General features: G+C 39.4%; 1 long non-coding RNA gene across 9 annotated transcripts in view; it reads left to right on the top strand.

Annotated features, from left to right (window-relative positions):
* LOC111098070 overlaps positions 1-17956 on the top strand; it is a 293135-nt gene that overhangs the window by 210722 nt on the left and 64457 nt on the right. Inside the window, exon 7 of one of the 9 annotated variants that reach the window (XR_005366855.1) lies at positions 8156-8444. The exons of the other annotated variants lie outside the window; for them this stretch is intronic. This is a non-coding gene — a long non-coding RNA (uncharacterized LOC111098070). Of the gene's footprint in view, positions 1-8155; positions 8445-17956 lie in introns of those variants that run through there. 9 annotated transcript variants of the gene reach the window in all.

Raw genomic sequence — 17956 nt, 5'->3', positions numbered from 1 at the left:
TTTATTCTATGGGATATTTTCATAAAAAAATGATTTTGTTTGCTCCTGTTCTCATTCTCTATTTCAGCTGACCAACATGTTTTGTTAGTGTTGGCTGCAGCATATTAAAGTTAGAATTCTAATTTTGAAACCAGCCCTTTTATGCTATTTTTGCCCTGATCATTTTCCAAGGATGCCATGTTAGAAACTCTTGACAGAAGATGGAACAAGGCAGAGCACGATGGCTCAATGGAATTACATGTAAACAGTAACTTGACACATTGGAATATAAAAAGTATGATTCAAAATGGACTGTTAATAACTTTAATAGAGCATTTCAGTATGCACATCCTTTGTGACTGTAAATATCAGTGAGAGTGTGATGAATAAGAAAGAACACAGTCTCCAGAGTGAACCTGCCTGAATTTGTGTCTGGCCTTACCATGCCCTAGTTTGGTGACCTTCAACTTCTTTGAGCCTCCTTTTCCTCATCTGACAGTCATAAGACTATCAGGAAAATTAAGTGAGTCAGACATATGTTACCAGTCAGGAGATGTCAGAGGACACTGAGAAGCAACCTAAAAGCTTTGTGGCTTCATGCAACAGAAGTTGACTTCTCACATACACAAACTCACTTACGGGTTGGGGTAGGCCTCCGGGGCAACTGACCTCCATGTAGCTGCTCATCATCCAGACTGCTTGAATCCTGTAGATCAGCCATCTGGAAAGGAGGACTTTGCTTTTCTGCAGCAAGGGATGAGAGGCAGTAGAAGCAGGAGGACTGGCATAGGCTTCTACCTGCTACATGCCACTTTGTATGTCTCTAACTAACTGCAAGGAGCCCCATAATGAGGAGGAAACAAAAAAAGGAATGTTTGTTGAACATCACTGGTTCTGCCCCAGGATATAAAATATTTAGAGTGATGCTGGCCACAGAGTAAGAAGCCAGTCCATAGTAGCTATTGTTACTATCATTGAAGAGCAGGATGTGGCACTAAGGAGTCAGTAGCTGGGCTGTAGCTAAGGGCTGTTATTAGGTTCCAAGGAAAGAGATCTGGGAAATGAATTTGCATGTTTTGAGGAAAATTCTGTGGTCCCTTATTGGGGTTCTCATTCCTGCCTGCTTTGAATTCAAGTTGCCTTTCCCAATTTTGCTACCTAAATATCTTGTGTCATTAAATTAACCTTTTTACCTTTTCATAATTTAGTTATATCATTTGTAAAATGGAGGTAATTATAGCGCCTTCCTCAGAAGATGCATTTTAAATGGCTAATTGTTCTAATGTTGTATATCACACATAGGCAGAAGTCGTGTTGGCTGTTATTACTCTAGGATGTATGACTTCATACATGCTCTTGATCATTTTTGTTCTCAGTTTCAACATCTGTATCTTGATGATATGGTTGATATTATCTCTAAGAATGCCTCCATACACTCTTATGAACCAGTGAGTATCTGTGTAAATTTGAGAGTTTCTAGGCAGCAGTGTGTCTTTCTAACCTAAGTTAGATTAAGCTCACAGGAGTCCCAGTCATGCCTTTTTCTTCACACTGAGCCAGTCCCCAATTCCTAGGATTAAATCTTATTTGAGAAATATTTTACCACCTCTAGCCTCAGCTTATGAAACTCCATATGAAGCTATCCTGGTTTTTATTTCATCTTTATTCATATTAATTATACCTATTAGCACCTACCTTGTTCTATTTTTTAAAAAATTTTATTTATTTATTCTTGAGAGACACAGAGAGAGAGAAAGAGAGGCAGAGACACAGGCAGAGGGAGAAGCAGGCTCCATGCAGGGAGCCTGATGCGGGACTCCATCCCGGGTCTCCAGGATCAGGCCCTGGGCCGAAGGTGGTGCTAAACTGCTGAGCCACTCAGGCTTCCCACCTACCTTCTTCTAAAGGAATACCCCCATATCCCATCGCTTCATCATTCAGATGAAGCCCATTCCCTACTCCAATGGATGAATTCTGCTTTTCTCTTACAAAACCTTTTACCAGTATAGAAAATTAAACTCAATCCAGCAGGCCAGAGCCTTCTCTTCACTGATAGCCATCATTATAAAAAATAGTTGCTTGCATATCTAGATATTTGAAGATTATTCCATTTGAATTCTCTAGAGATATATTCAGCTCATTAGTTGAGAGATTCTGATACTTCACTAACCAACTGGTAACCTAGTCTATGGCAAAATCATATGTCTACTGGAGTTTGCCATGCTACTCTAACAGTTAACAAAAGGTACAGCGCAGGGCTGTGGACCCGTGTTGTACTGACCCAAAGAAGTCACATGCATGACATCTATCATTGGCAGGGAGGTGCATTAATGGGTGTGTTGCTCCACTTCATGCCCTCCAATGAAATGTTTTGATGCCTAGGAAACAGTAGAAGAAGACTTTTAAGAAGTAACACATCAAAGCAATATCCAGAAAGGGCCTGAAAAGTAATTTCTTTTAAGGAGGACTTGCATAGATAACACATATAAGAACATTCCAATTCTGAATCAAACAGTACTTGGTTCAAACTCTGGTTTTACCAGCAACTGTTTAAGCCATCTTAGAGTAGCATTTTGATCCCTTGGATGTTCTATTTCCCTGTCTATAAAATGGAAATAATAATATATTAATTAGTTTTCAGAGTTTTAAAAGTCAAATCAATATACTGTACAGTATACTGTAATAATCTACCTTTAACATAAACTGAGTGACTTTGGGGAAGCCACACAAACTGTCTGTCTCAATTGCCTCATTCGGCAGTGGGGGATAATAAGAGTGCCTACTACAGAGGATTATTGTGAGGATTTAATGACTATATTAGTTGTTATTTGTCATTACTATAAATTACCCAAGTTCTTTCATAGAGCCATGAGAGATGATGGGAGTGTTATGACTCAACCAGGCTCTAGCCCAGGGCTGCTGTTAGGTTGCAATGAAAAGGAGCCAGGAAACTTTTATTTGAGTTTAATGGTGATAGTTTGAGTTGGACCAACCAAATCTTTGTGGCTTTACTGCCAACAAAGTGAAACCACTGGCAAAATTCTGATAAAACAGAATGTGAGCCTCTGCCTGGCTGGTCTTGAATAACTGACCACTCAAACCTCAGTGTGCTCACTTTTAATGGAGGATATTGGATGAGTTGATTTCTGAAATTCTGTATAGCTCTGAATCATACTGAGTTTCTAGCACATAAAAGCCTGTATCTCATTACTTGTCATATATCTTAAGAAATATTTTTTAAACTATAGTTTTGAAAATGTTTTAGGTAGGGAAGACTAGCCTAGAGCCTTGCAAATTAAATATACATGCATGAAAACATGGTAGGTAGAAAAAATTGTAGGTCTATTTGTTACTGTATTATTATTTCAGTATCTATCATACAGAGGTATTTATGAATTTCATATTTTAGACTTTCCTATTCTTTTCCATTTTAAATAAATTTTAATGCTCTCTTTTTTTCTCTATGAACTTCCTTTCACCTTTTTTCTTCTCTACATAAAACAGATGTTCTAATATTCAGACATAAAGCTATATTACTTGATGAAGGTGGAAAAGAGAAGGAGAAAACAGCAGGAATCCAGACTTGCTTCACTGGGCTATTAGGAAATTTGAAGTATTTGGGTTGCCTCCTGGAAAAGGTGGTCCAGGTCAAATATTATTAACTTTCTGCTTTTGTTTGTGATTTTATAGTTCAATTGAACTCTTGGAAAAGGACTCTCTGCTTATTATTTTTGTTTTTGTCATTGAAAGTTTTTCAAATGCCACACGAAGTCCCTGAAAATCTAAATGGGACAAAGTTACATTACACATTTTTTTAAAGCCCAGTACTACAATTATGCTAATGTAATTAAGCTTCATGAATATAGTATGCAAATCAAATTGTCAAGAACTATACCAAATAGAATTGTTCTTAAAAGTAGAACAGATTGGTTCTGAAATTCTTACAAGGATCGCTGTTTCATAAATTCCTAAGCAGAATATCATTTTGTATGATGGAAAAAGTACTTTAAGAATATCATAATAAATATTTAATTTGCACATTTTTCTCCCTGGAAATGACACATTTTGATGTAAAGAAGAGAAAAATTATATCTGTTTGTAATGGAAAGGTTTAAAATATCAGTACCTGGAAAGGGTTTGTGTGTTTTATCCTTCTTCCTCAGCTTTATTAAGATATAATTGACATATAGTATTATGTAAATTTAATATATAATATGTGATGATTTGATATATGTATGTACTACAGAATAGGTACCACAATAAGGTAACATATCCACACATCCATCACCTCACATAGTTACCTTTTTTATGGTGAGAATTTTTAAGATTCACTGTCTTAGCAACTTTCAAGTATAGCATACAGTATTGTTAACTATAGTCACCACGATGTACACTAAGAATTTACTCATCTTATAACTGGAATTTTGTACATTTTGACCACTTCCATCTCCCCCACCTCTCACCTCTGGTGAATACCAATATGCTTTCTGTTTCTGTAAGTTCATGTTTTTTAATATTCCACATATAAGTAGGATCAATAGGATTTGTCTTTTTCTGTCCAATTTATTTCACTTAGCATAATACCCTCAGAGTTCATCTATGTTTTTGCAAATGTCAAGAGTTGTTTCTTTTTTATGATTAAATAATATATAGATCTCACATTTTCTTCATTCTTCTATTGATAGACATTTACATTGTTTTTATGTCTTAGCTATTGTGGGTAATGTTGCAGTCAATATGAGGCACAGATCTCTTAAAGGTAGTCACTTTATTTCCTTTAGATATATATCTAAAACATATTCCTGGATCACATAGTAGTTCTATTTTTAATTTTTTGAGGAACCTCCATGTTGTTTTCCATAGTGACTGCACCAATTTAGATTTCTAGTAACAGTGTTCAGGGATTTCCTTTTCTTCACGATCTTGCCAGCACTTATTATTTCCTGTCTTTTTGATGTTATATCTCAAATGTGAATAGGCTTTTCTCCAATTGAAACACAGCACGATGCAGATGCACTCTCTTATCTTTCATGAAAAATAGCTTGAATGGAGATGTTCTATGTGGTGTTGATTCCTACCTCATAAATATAATAACAAAAAAGCTGGTTTGAATCATCAGAGTGACCTGAAATTCCTTAGCAGTTATCCTATGAAGGTCATGAGGAGCTATTTGAAGGATCATTGAGGAAGATGGTTATAACTAGGTTGTTGTCTCTGCTTTGGGCCTTCTTGCCTCTCATGTGGACCTAGCTCTTATGTCTGGTTGTTTGCTGTGACCCTTCTCTGATTACCCCTTGACCCCCCAGTGTCTAAGCCTGTAGAGAACCAACCAAAAACAGGATCATAGGGGAAATAAATACAGGTAGGAAGCCTGAATTGTTTTGTGTGTGATCTTTTATATTATGATTATAGTTCGCTCATTTCAGAAAAATGAGAAACAAACTGAAACAAGGAAAGAAGAGAAAACCCCAAACCCGTAACCCTATCACTAAGAAATCTTCTTTGATATCATCTTAGTATTGTCTAATTTTTTGTTACTTTTTTAGTATTAATGCATACATTTTTGTTTAGGTAATCTATAGACATACACACATATATAGTTTTTAAAAAGATTATTTGTTTATTTGAAAGAGAGAGCATGAGAGACAGAGCAAGCATGACTTGGGTACAGAGGGAGAGGGAGAAGCAGACTCCGCTGAGCAGGGAACTCTATGCGGCACTCTACTGAGATCATGACTCCAGCCGAAGGCAGACACATAACAGACTGAGCCACCCAGGCACCCCATATATTTTGCTTTTTTAACTGAAATAGTGTCTTTGTATTTTCTGAAGTTACTTGACAACATTTTTAACATCAGGATACCATTCCAGCCTATGAATGTAGCTTGGTGTACGTAATGCTCCCCCAGTGGTGGGCAGGGTGTTTGAGCATATTAAAGGGCTATTCCTAGGCTTTAGCTCTGTTGGCAGAGACTAAAGAAGGCAAGTGAGAAATCCACCTCCCTGTCATTTAAATTTTTTTTCTCTGTCCATCAAAGTGGAATATTCTGTGAGATGACTATATCCAAAAAATATAAAAGTAGTTCTTTAGACACACCAAAATTGTACTATAATAGGTACAACCTAGGCCTTCTACTAAAGTTTAACAAGATTATGAATTTCATTTTGAAAAGAAAGATGAAACTCATTATTGAAAATATTATCTGCTCAACCCAAATCCATGATTGATTGATGCTGTGGGTGGTGTTTGAATCAGTTACTCCCATTAGCTTAATTAAATAAATGATTGTACTGGCACAGAGCTTGTATAGCTTATGTTGATTCATTTCTGCCTAATGATCATTATGGGGTTGTATACCTTGACATCTCTTCCCCAACCTTCAGTTTTGCAATAAAATTATTTTTAGGTTGAGTCACACACTGGCTAGTACTCTGCAACCATTCACCACTAACAGCCTGACCTTTGCATGAGAAGATGATGCCTCAAATGGTAATTCCTTTGTAATGTCGCATCTCTTTTATCCATAGATTCCCAGAGGCCTCCCTTCAGTAGTTTCTGTTAAAACTTTTGTTTTAATTTCCTCTAGGTTATTTGTGGCTGATAATAAATAGAAGTTTCCTTTCCAAAGAGACTAAAGTGTAGCGGTAACAGTGTTAAATTTTACCAGTGTCTTTGTAGACTTTAGCCTTGCACTGTGAGGAATGCAAGAGGCAGGTGACATTAAGGCTGTTGTATTTCTTCCTCTCCATGAGATCTCCATTCCTAATTTCTCTCTTGAACTCCTGTCTTAGAGCCCACTTCTGCTGCCCATTTATTCTGGCTTGGCCCTCTGGAGCCTAAAAGCTAGCTACCCTATTCTGAAATTTATCATCGTCAACCAATTCTTGATTTTTTTTTTCTCTATTTCAATTGTTGGCTTCACCATCTTCTTAATCACCTACACCGGAAATCTAGGAATCATGGAGGTTCCTCTAACTTCCTCATTCTTCACTCTTACTCAGCTGGAAAGTGCTGACATATCCATCCCTACATGTTTCTCAAATCTGTCCTCTCCTCTGAATGCTCTATTTTGGACTTGTCTCATCATGTGATTGAATTATTTTAACAGGCTCCTAACTAGTTTGTACAGTTCCAGACTTTTCCACTTCAAACCAATAGCTCTACAGGGACTTTCCAAAAAGCAAAACTCATTTCTCCGTATAAAACTCTTGGGTCCTTCCCAGCATCTGTGCCATGTTTTTCAAAGTGTGGTCTGCTAATCATCTGCTTAAAAATCACTGAGGGAGGGGCATTGCACAAAATTCAGATTACTGTTCCAAAGGCTTTAGAATTAGAATCTAGTGGGGACAGAGAGCCCAGGGATTTTCAAGTGACTAAGTACTCAAAACTTATGCATCACTGACTTACCTGTAGAATAAAATTCAATTTTCTCCTCAGATCTGTCTCCTGCCTACATCTGTGGACTCTTTTAACTTCATGGTTTCTGCCCTACTAAGAGGGAACTGCTCTGAGCATCCCCACAGATCACTGGCTCCCATATGCCTGTCTTTACTAGCTCATCTTTAGTAAAATACCCTTTCTTAGCTTCTTGGTCTAGTCATGACAGTTAGGCGTGGTGGTGGTGGTGGTGGTGGTGGTGGGGTCTCCTCTTACCTTCATATTCAGGATATGGTCTTCAGAGCAGTAGCTTCCACTTCACATGGAAACATGTTAGAAATGTGAAATCTTAGCCCCTACCCCCAGATGCACAGAATAACAATCTGCATATTGACAGTTCTCAGGTAATCTGTACACACAATTCCATTTGAGAAACCTGCTTTGGGAAAAGTTCCTAGACGTCTCCATTTGGACAATGTTGTGCTTTTTGCAAGTACTCTTAGTATACTCTATGTATATACATCTGTCTCTTCCACTAGACTGGGGGCTCCTGGAGGGCAAGAAATCCTCCTTATTATCTCTCTATTTTCAGCCCCTCTTATTGTGTGTGGCACATGGAGTGGCTCAACAAATGTTTGTTTATTTAAACTGAACTGACCTGTAGGTCAGCCTGGAACTAAAAAGCTGGATCCCTGATGAAATGTCCTTTTGCACAGATTTGGTTGCACTTTCATTTTTGGATGCTCTTGCTTTTGGCTGAGCTGATGCTGTTTTTGCCTCCTCTTTCTAAATTCACAGATGGTCTAGAGCGCTTGCTCACAGAGAGTGGATTGCTGCCCGATGTAGATTGCTGTGGGCCAAGCAGCTGGGCTTCCCTGTTGGTTACTGGCCAGACCCTGCTGATTGAAGCTTTCTTCAGGGACTGCATACTTGTTTCTTCTTCCAGGAGGAGCCTCATTTGAGTTCAGATGTGTTTGTGTGTGCTGTGTGTGTGTGTGTGTGCAGGAGAGATTCTTGGTTGTCAGAATGTTGTGTCCTTCCACTCATCTAAGTTACTGAAGTCACTTAATGCCTTTTTCACTTCAATCTCTAGCACGAAACCTCTGTGACTGGACTCCAAAATTGATTCCAACTAATAGCTTTCTATCAGTTTCCATCCTCTCTCTTGTATCATTGGACTGCAAACTACATAAAGGTAGAATATGTCTATTTTTACTTAAGATTATATCTCCTAATATTATATCTCCTAATATTTAGCGTGGTGCTTGGCATATGTGTGGAATGAATGAGTGAATGAATGAATGACATATATCAAAGTGCTAATGTAGTGTTACAGTCTCAGGTACTTTTTCCTAGATAGTCTTTTCATTATTTATTTTCTCTCCCTCCCTCCCTCCCTTTTTTCCTTCCTTCCTTTTTTCCTTCCTTCCTTCCTCCCTCCCTCCCTCCCTCCCTCCCTTCCTTCCTTCCTTCCTTCCTTCCTTCCTTCCTTCCTTCCTTCCTTCTTTCCTTCCTTCCTTCCTTTCTTCCCGATAAGCATAATCTTTTGGAGGTATGTTACATTTTAGAAGAATCTTTATTACCATTTTATAAAGCCAGTTAATTTTTATAATGCTTTTTTAAATACCAAAAATGCTTTTCTTAATTTAAATTGCTACACATATTAATTCATTTCTTCATTTAGTGTGGTTAGAAGCCCTAAAGAAAAATCATAGTATGATGCCTATGGAGTAAATTTGGTTTACATATATTTTTTTCCTTTCCTTTTCTTTTTTGGGGTGCCTGATATAGTTTATTTCAAAGTATTTGAATGTTTTGGATGGGGCATATACTATGAGACATGTATGCCCCAGGACCCAACATTATGATTGTCTTACATGCAGCCTGGTTTTCCCATTATCTTTTTGGACTGAAAATGTTTGTTTACAACCTTTGGTGTATAGGGAAACACATGGACCTTGGAATTAGGCTACCTGTGTTCCAGCGCTAGCTTTGGCATTTACTGGTTTGAGGGTTTCAGGTAAATCCCTGATATGTATTTTACATGTTAAACAGACATAAGAAAGTAATAAATTTATCTTATATCAGCCACAGACAATACCTTGACATTCCACAAATGTCAAGTTCCTTTTCTTTCTCTGACTTTATAAAAAAAATAGAATGTATGTAGATAGTGTGTTCTTGCTACTTTTTTCATAAAAACTTTCTAGATCCTTAGAGTCAGCATTCATCAATCTGTTCCCAATTCACATTCTTTACCCCTCATTTTTGAAATGGTCATGTTTTGCCCCTTACTGCATGTATGTAAGTATATGTCTGTTTCCTCCATTGTATTTTGAACAACTTGAGGGAAGATCTAGGTCTTGTCTTCTGCCTTTCCTACAGCACCCAAAATGCTTTGCTCAAAATAACACATAATACTTGTATGTAGAATGAAAAGTAGTTTACTTAAAAGCATGGTACTCAGAATTCTGGGGTTTTCTACTGACTGATTCCATCACTTCTTGGCTGGGTGATATTAGCCATCTTAATTAACTTCCACCAACCTACCAGATTCCTTATCTGTGAAACTGTGAGATGGGGAAAATAATAAAACCTATTTCCTAAAGATGTCATGAACATTCAATGAATTAATCTATGTAAAAGGCTAACACTAAGGTTCAATATTTTGTGTTTATTTTTATCTTCCTATTTTCTTTGTATATGGTTACAAGCTGCCAAATAAGCTGTAATTGAGCAACTTGGCATTGCTAATCCTCTCTATTCAATTTCAGGAGAAGTCATAACTGATGCTAGAGAAGAACAGCTTTTGATGGCAAAGCTCTAACTCAAAAGCCATAAAAATTTTTTTGATGGGGAGTTTTAAGATGCAGGAGGTAACTTAGCCATCAGGGTATTTTGGCTGCAGTTCATGACAAATAAACCTGTTACAGATAATTTATGTTGAAGCTGCTCATGTCGTATGGAAGAGGGCTCAATTTGCGCAGCACATACTTCTTTATTACCAGATGATTCGTTGAAAATCACAATTTGCGGTTATCTGCCTAGTGTAAGGGTTGCTGGTCATAAAAACATCATAGAAGAAAATTCAACAATGAATATTATTTATGCCAAAGACATACATTTGTATTAGCTCCACACATCCTGATGTGTGTGCATGAAAATTATGACAGCACCAAAAGTCCAAATGAGATGAGAGGAAGGGTGAGTGTCAGCATTTCTGATAAGCTATACAAGATAATAGTTTTGATACAAAATTGAGTTTAATCTATATACCAAAAGATTCTTTCCTTAATGACAAAGCCACATTTTCTTTGATACTACTATTAGCAAAGGGAATACAAGGGAGGAGTAAAGAAAAGACAACAAGTAAAGAATGGTCTTCTATACCAGATATTTCCAACATCCTGAATATTTCCTTGTACTTTCAATAGGCACAGGAAAGTAAATGGACTCATTCTGGCCTCATGGGTACCATCAAATGCCCTCCAGAAGCAATGGTGTAAAAACGATGATGATATTTGCTAAGTAATAGTGTTTACTTTGCAATTAGATGCCTTGCATGAAATGTCCTTTGTAGATTCAAATCTTTCTTTCTTCAACTTCAACAATTAAGGTGTTTTATTTTGATATGCAGCATTTTCTCCTTGTGAATTTTTACTTACTGTGATTTTGAGTTCTTCACATGTATAAAAGAAATTAGGCCCATCATAACCTCTCCTAATATGTTCAAGTGGATACAAACGTGAGGGGAGATGGTAGTTCTGTGAGAAACACATATACCCTGATTTACTCCATATTGTATTTTCCTTTTTTTAACCTGTCACTTTGTTTCCTGTAGATACAATCTGAAGGTCTGCCAGTGTGGGAGACATTGATGCTTTAGTAGCTTCATAGTAGGTTCATGGGATGTTATGGTTATATAACAGTTTTTATTAATTCACGACATGTGATTATACGAATGTAGAATAACAAATGTGAGCTAAAAGACAGTTGTCATTTATAAATATATTTAACATTTGTTCCTGACTGCTGTGCTAATTTAAAGCTTATCAACATTATTTCATTTAAGTCTCAAAACAATTTTATAAAACAAATCTTATTTTTTACCTTTCTTTTTTTTTTTTACAAAGGCGTACTTTGAAAAAGAAAAGGAAAAATCCACAAATATATAAAGTGATCTCTCCCTCCATTTCTGCTCTTTAATTTCACAGATATTTTGAATTAAGACATCAGTGTATGTACTTCCAAGTCTTTCTGTTTTTCAGTAAGCTTTCTTTAATAAACTCTTTATTTTCAGTTACCACAATGAGCTATGTTATTGAAAATATTTGTAAAATCCTTATTTTTTCATAGATAAATCATCTAATTATCTTTTCTATCACAAGAAATGCAGTGTAGGGAGAAGGGGCAACATGGCAGAAGAGTAGGGTCCCCAAATCACCTGTCCCCACCAAATTACCTTTAAATCATCCTGAAAATCTACGAATTCGGCCTGAGATTTAAAGAGAGAACAGCTGAAACGCTACAGTGAGAAGAGTTCGCGCTTCTATCAAGGTAGGAAGACGGGGGGAAAAGAAATAAAGACACAAAAGGCCTCCAAGGGGGAGGAGCCCCGCGAGGAGCCGGGCTGAGGCCGGGGCGAGTGTCCCCAGGACAGGAGAGCCCCGTCCCGGAGGAGCAGGAGCTGCACCGACCTTCCCGGGCGGAAAGGGGCTCGCAGGGAGGTGGAGCAGGACCCAGGAGGGCGAGGATGCCCTCGGGCTCCCGGGGACACTAACAGACACCTGCGCCCCGGGAGATGCGCCGAGCTCCCTAAGGGCTGCAGCGCTCGGCGGGACCCGGAGCAGCTCGGAGGGGCTGGGGGGCGGCTCCGCGGAGGGGGCTGCGCGGCCCCGGGAGCAGCTCGGCGGGGCTCGGGCAGAGGAAGAGGCTCCGCGGAGGGGGCTGCGGGGCGGGAGCAGCTCGGGGGGGCTCGGGCGGAGGAAGAGGCTCCGCGGAGGGGGCTGCGCGGCCCGGGAGCGCGAATCCAACAGCGCAGGCTCCGGAGCACAGGGCGCCGGGACACAGCCCAGGATCCCGCCTCCCCCGGGACAGGCAGAGGCCGGGAAGGCCCAGGACAGCAAGGACGCTCCTGCCCCAGCTGAGCAGATCAGCGGCCCCGCCCGGAGCCTCCAGGCCCTGCAGACGGAGTTCCTGCCGGAGCTGAATCCAGGTTTCCAGAGCTGCCCCGCCACTGGGGCTGTTGCTCCTGCGGCCTCACGGGGTAAACAACCCCCACTGAGCCCTGCACCAGGCAGGGGCACAGCAGCTCCCCCAACTGCTAACACCTGAAAATCAGCACAACAGGCCCCTCCCCCAGAACACCAGCTAGACGGACAACTTCCAGGGGAAGCCAAGGGACTTAAAGTACACAGAATCAGAAGATACTCCCCTGTGGTTCTTTTTTTTGTTTTGTTTTGTTTTTTTGTTTTGTTTTGCTTTTTGATTTGTTTCCTTCCCCCACCCCCCTTTTTTCTCCTTTCTTTTTTTCTTTCTCTTCTTTTTTTTTTCGTTTTTTTTTCTTCCTTTTTTTTCTCTTTCTCTTTTCTTTCCTTCTTTCTCTCCTCTCTTTTTCTACTTTTCCCAATACAACTTGCTTTTGGCCACTCTGCACTGAGCAAAATGACTAGAAGGAAAACCTCACCTCAAAAGAAAGAATCAGAAACAGTCCTCTCTCCCACAGAGTTACAAAATCTGGATTACACTTCAATGTCAGAAAGCCAATTCAGAAGCACTATTATACAGCTACTGGTGGCTCTAGAAAAAAGCATAAAGGACTCAAGAGGCTTCATGACTGCAGAATTTAGAGCTAATCAGGCAGAAATTAAAAATCAATTGAATGAGATGCAATCCAAACTAGAAGTCCTAACGACGAGGGTTAACGAGGTGGAAGAACGAGTGAGTGACCTAGAAGACAAGTTGATGGCAAAGAGGGAAACTGAGGAAAAAAGAGACAAACAATTAAAAGACCATGAAGATAGATTAAGGGAAATAAACGACAGCCTGAGGAAGAAACACCTACGTTTAATTGGTGTTCCCGAGGGTGCCGAAAGGGACAGAGGGCCAGAATATGTATTTGAACAAATTCTAGCTGAAAACTTTCCTAATCTGGGAAGGGAAACAGGAATTCAGATCCAGGAAATAGAGAGATTCCCCCCCCCTAAAATCAATAAAAACCGTTCAACACCTCCACATTTAATAGTGAAGCTTGCAAATTCCAAAGATAAAGAGAAGATCCTTAAAGCAGCAAGAGACAAGAAATCTCTGACTTTTATGGGGAGGAGTATTAGGGTAACAGCAGACCTCTCCACAGAGACCTGGCAGGCCAGAAAGGGCTGGCAGGATATATTCAGGGTCCTAAATGAGAAGAACATGCAACCAAGAATACTTTATCCAGCAAGGCTCTCATTCAAAATGGAAGGAGAGATAAAGAGCTTCCAAGACAGGCAGCAACTAAAAGAATATGTGACCTCCAAACCAGCTCTGCAAGAAATTTTAAGGGGGACTCTTAAAATTCCCCTTTAAGAAGAAGTTCAGTGGACCATTCCACAAAAACAAGGACTGAATAGTTATCATGATGACACTAAACTAATATCTGTCAATAGTAACTCTGAACGTGAACGGGCTTAATGACCCCATCAAAAGGCGCAGGGTTTCCGACTGGATAAAAAAAGCAGGACCCATCTATTTGCTGTCTACAAGAGACTCATTTTAGACAGAAGGACACCTACAGCCTGAAAATAAAAGGTTGGAGAACCATTTACCATTCGAATGGTCCTCAAAAGAAAGCAGGGGTAGCCATCCTTATATCAGATAAACTAAAATTTACCCCAAAGACTGTAGTGAGAGATGAAGAGGGACACTATATCATACTTAAAGGATCTATTCAACAAGAGGACTTAACAATCCTCAATATATATGCCCCGAATGTGGGAGCTGCCAAATATATAAATCAATTATTAACCAAAGTGAAGAAATACTTAGATAATAATACACTTATACTTGGTGACTTCAATCTAGCTCTTTCTATACTCGATAGGTCTTCTAAGCACAACATCTCCAAAGAAACGAGAGCTTTAAATGATACACTGGACCAGATGGATTTCACAGATATCTACAGAACTTTACATCCAAACTCAACTGAATACACATTCTTCTCAAGTGCACATGGAACTTTCTCCAGAATAGACCACATATTGGGTCACAAATCGGGTCTGAACCGATACCAAAAGATTGGGATCGTCCCCTGCATATTCTCAGACCATAATGCCTTGAAATTAGAACTAAATCACAACAAGAAGTTTGGAAGGACCTCAAACATGTGGAGGTGAAGGACCATCCTGCTAAAAGATGAAAGGGTCAACCAGCAAATTAAGGAAGAATTAAAAAGATTCATGGAAACTAATGAGAATGAAGATACAACCATCCAAAATCTTTGGGATGCAGCAAAAGCAGTCCTAAGGGGGAAATACATCGCAATACAAGCATCCATTCAAAAACTGGAAAGAACTCAAATACAAAAGCTAACCTTACACATAAAGGAGCTAGAGAAAAAACAGCAAATAGATCCTACACCCAAGAGAAGAAGGGAGTTAATAAAGATTCGAGCAGAACTCAACGAAATCGAGACCAGAAGAACTGTGGAACAGATCAACAGAACCAGGAGTTGGTTCTTTGAAAGAATTAATAAGATAGATAAACCATTAGCCAGCCTTATTAAAAAGAAGAGAGAGAAGACTCAAATTAATAAAATCATGAATGAGAAAGGAGAGATCACTACCAACACCAAGGAAATACAAACGATTTTAAAAACATATTATGAACAGCTATACGCCAATAAATTAGGCAATCTAGGAGAAATGGACGCATTCCTGGAAAGCCACAAACTACCAAAACTGGAACAGGAAGAAATAGAAAACCTTTACAGGCCAATAACCAGGGAGGAAATTGAAGCAGTCATCAAAAACCTCCCAAGACACAAGAGTCCAGGGCCAGATGGCTTCCCAGGGGAATTTTATCAAACGTTTAAAGAAGAAACCATACCTATTCTCCTAAAGCTGTTTGGAAAGATAGAAAGAGATGGAGTACTTCCAAATTCGTTCTATGAGGCCAGCATCACCTTAATTCCAAAACCAGACAAAGACCCCACCAAAAAGGAGAATTACAGACCAATATCCCTGATGAGCATGGATGCAAAAATTCTCAACAAGATACTGGCCAATAGGATCCAACAGTACATTAAGAAAATTATTCACCATGACCAAGTAGGATTTATCCCTGGGACACAAGGCTGGTTCAACACCCGTAAAATAATCAATGTGATTCATCATATCAGCAAGAGAAAAACCAAGAACCATATGATCCTCTCATTAGATGCAGAGAAAGCATTTGACAAAATACAGCATCCATTCCTGATCAAAACTCTTCAGAGTGTAGGGATAGAGGGAACTTTCCTTGACATCTTAAAAGCCATCTACGAAAAGCCCACAGCAAATATCATTCTCAATGGGGAAGCACTGGGAGCCTTTCCCCTAAGATCAGGAACAAGACTGGGATGCCCACTCTCACCACTGCTATTCAACATAGTACTGGAAGTCCTAGCCTTAGCAATCAGACAACAAAAAGACATTAAAGGCATTCAAATTGGCAAAGAAGAAGTCAAACTCTCCCTCTTTGCCGATGACATGATACTCTACATAGAAAACCCAAAAGCCTCCACCCCAAGATTGCTAGAACTCATACAGCAGTCCGGTAGCGTGGCAGGATACAAAATCAATGCCCAGAAATCAGTGGCATTTCTATACACTAACAATGAGACTGAAGAAAGAGAAATTAAGGAGTCAATCCCATTTACAATTGCCCCCAAAAGCATAAGATACCTAGGAATAAACCTCACCAAAGATGTAAAGGATCTATACCCTCAAAACTATACAACACTTCTGAAAGAAATTGAGGAAGACACACAGAGATGGAAAAATATTCCATGCTCATGGATTGGCAGAATTAATATTGTGAAAATGTCCATGTTACCCAGGGCAATATACACGTTTAATGCAATCCCTATCAAAATACCATGGACTTTCTTCAGAGAGTTAGAACAAATTATCTTAAGATTTGTGTGGAATCAGAAAAGACCCCGAATAGCCAGGGGAATTTTACAAAAGAAAACCATATCTGGGGGCATCACAATGCCAGATTTCAGGTTGTACTACAAAGCTGTGGTCATCAAGACAGTGTGGTACTGGCACAAAAACAGACACATAGATCAGTGGAACAGAATAGAGAACCCAGAAGTGGACCCTGAACTTTATGGTCAACTAATATTCGATAAAGGAGGAAAGAACTATCCACTGGAAGAAAGACGGTCTCTTCAATAAATGGTGGTGGGAAAATTGGACATCCACATGCAGAAGAATGAAACTAGATCACTCTTTTCACCATACACAAAGATAAACTCAAAATGGATGAAAGATCTAAATGTGAGACAAGACTCCATCAAAATCCTAGAGGAGAACACAGGCAACACCCTTTTTGAACTCGGCCACAGTAACTTCTTGCAAGATACATCCACGAAGGCAAAAGAAACAAAAGCAAAAATGAACTATTGGGACTTCATCAAGATAAGAAGCTTTTGCACAGCAAAGGATACAGTCAACAAAACTCAAAGACAACCTACAGAATGGGAGAAGATATTTGCAAATGACGTATCAGATAAAGGGCTAGTTTCCAAGATCTATAAAGAACTTATTAAACTCAACAGCAAAGAAACAAACAATCCAATCATGAAATGGGCAAAAGACATGAACAGAAATCTCACAGAGGAAGACATAGACATGGCCAACACGCACATGAGAAAATGTTCTGCATCACTTGCCATCAGGGAAATACAAATCAAAACCACAATGAGATACCACCTCACACCAGTGAGAATGGGGAAAATTAACAAGGCAGGAAGCCACAAATGTTGGAGAGGATGTGGAGAAAGGGGACCGTCTTGCACTGTTGGTGGGAATGTGAATTGGTGCAGCCACTCTGGAAAACTGTGTGGAGGTTCCTCAAAGAGTTAAAAATAGTCCTGCCCTACGACCCAGCAATTACATTGCTGGGGATTTACCCCAAAGATACAGATGCAATGAAACACCGGGACATCTGCACCCCGATGTTTCTAGCAGCAATGTCCACAATAGCCAAACTGTGGAAGGAGCCTCGGTGTCCATCGAAAGATGAATGGATAAAGATTATGTGGTCTATGTATACAATGCAATATTCCTCAGCCATTAGAAATGACAAATACCCACCATTTGCTTCAACGTGGATGGAACTGGAGGGTATTATGCTGAGTGAAGTAAGTCAGTCGGAGAAGGACAAACATTATATGTTCTCATTCATTTGGGGAATATAAATAATAGTGAAAGGTAATAGAAGGGAAGGGAGAAGAAATGTGTGGGAAATATCAGAAAGGGAGACAGAACATAAAGACTCCTAACTCTGGGAAACGAACTAGGGGTGGTGGAAGGGGAGGAGGGAGGGGGGTGGGGGGAATGGGTGATGGGCACT

The sequence above is a fragment of the Canis lupus genome, chromosome 11 (genome assembly GCF_011100685.1).
Source record: "Canis lupus familiaris isolate Mischka breed German Shepherd chromosome 11, alternate assembly UU_Cfam_GSD_1.0, whole genome shotgun sequence".
Taxonomy (NCBI): domain Eukaryota; kingdom Metazoa; phylum Chordata; class Mammalia; order Carnivora; family Canidae; genus Canis; species Canis lupus.
Note: the sequence above shows the minus strand (reverse complement) of the source record. Positions and strands in the feature narration are given on the sequence as shown.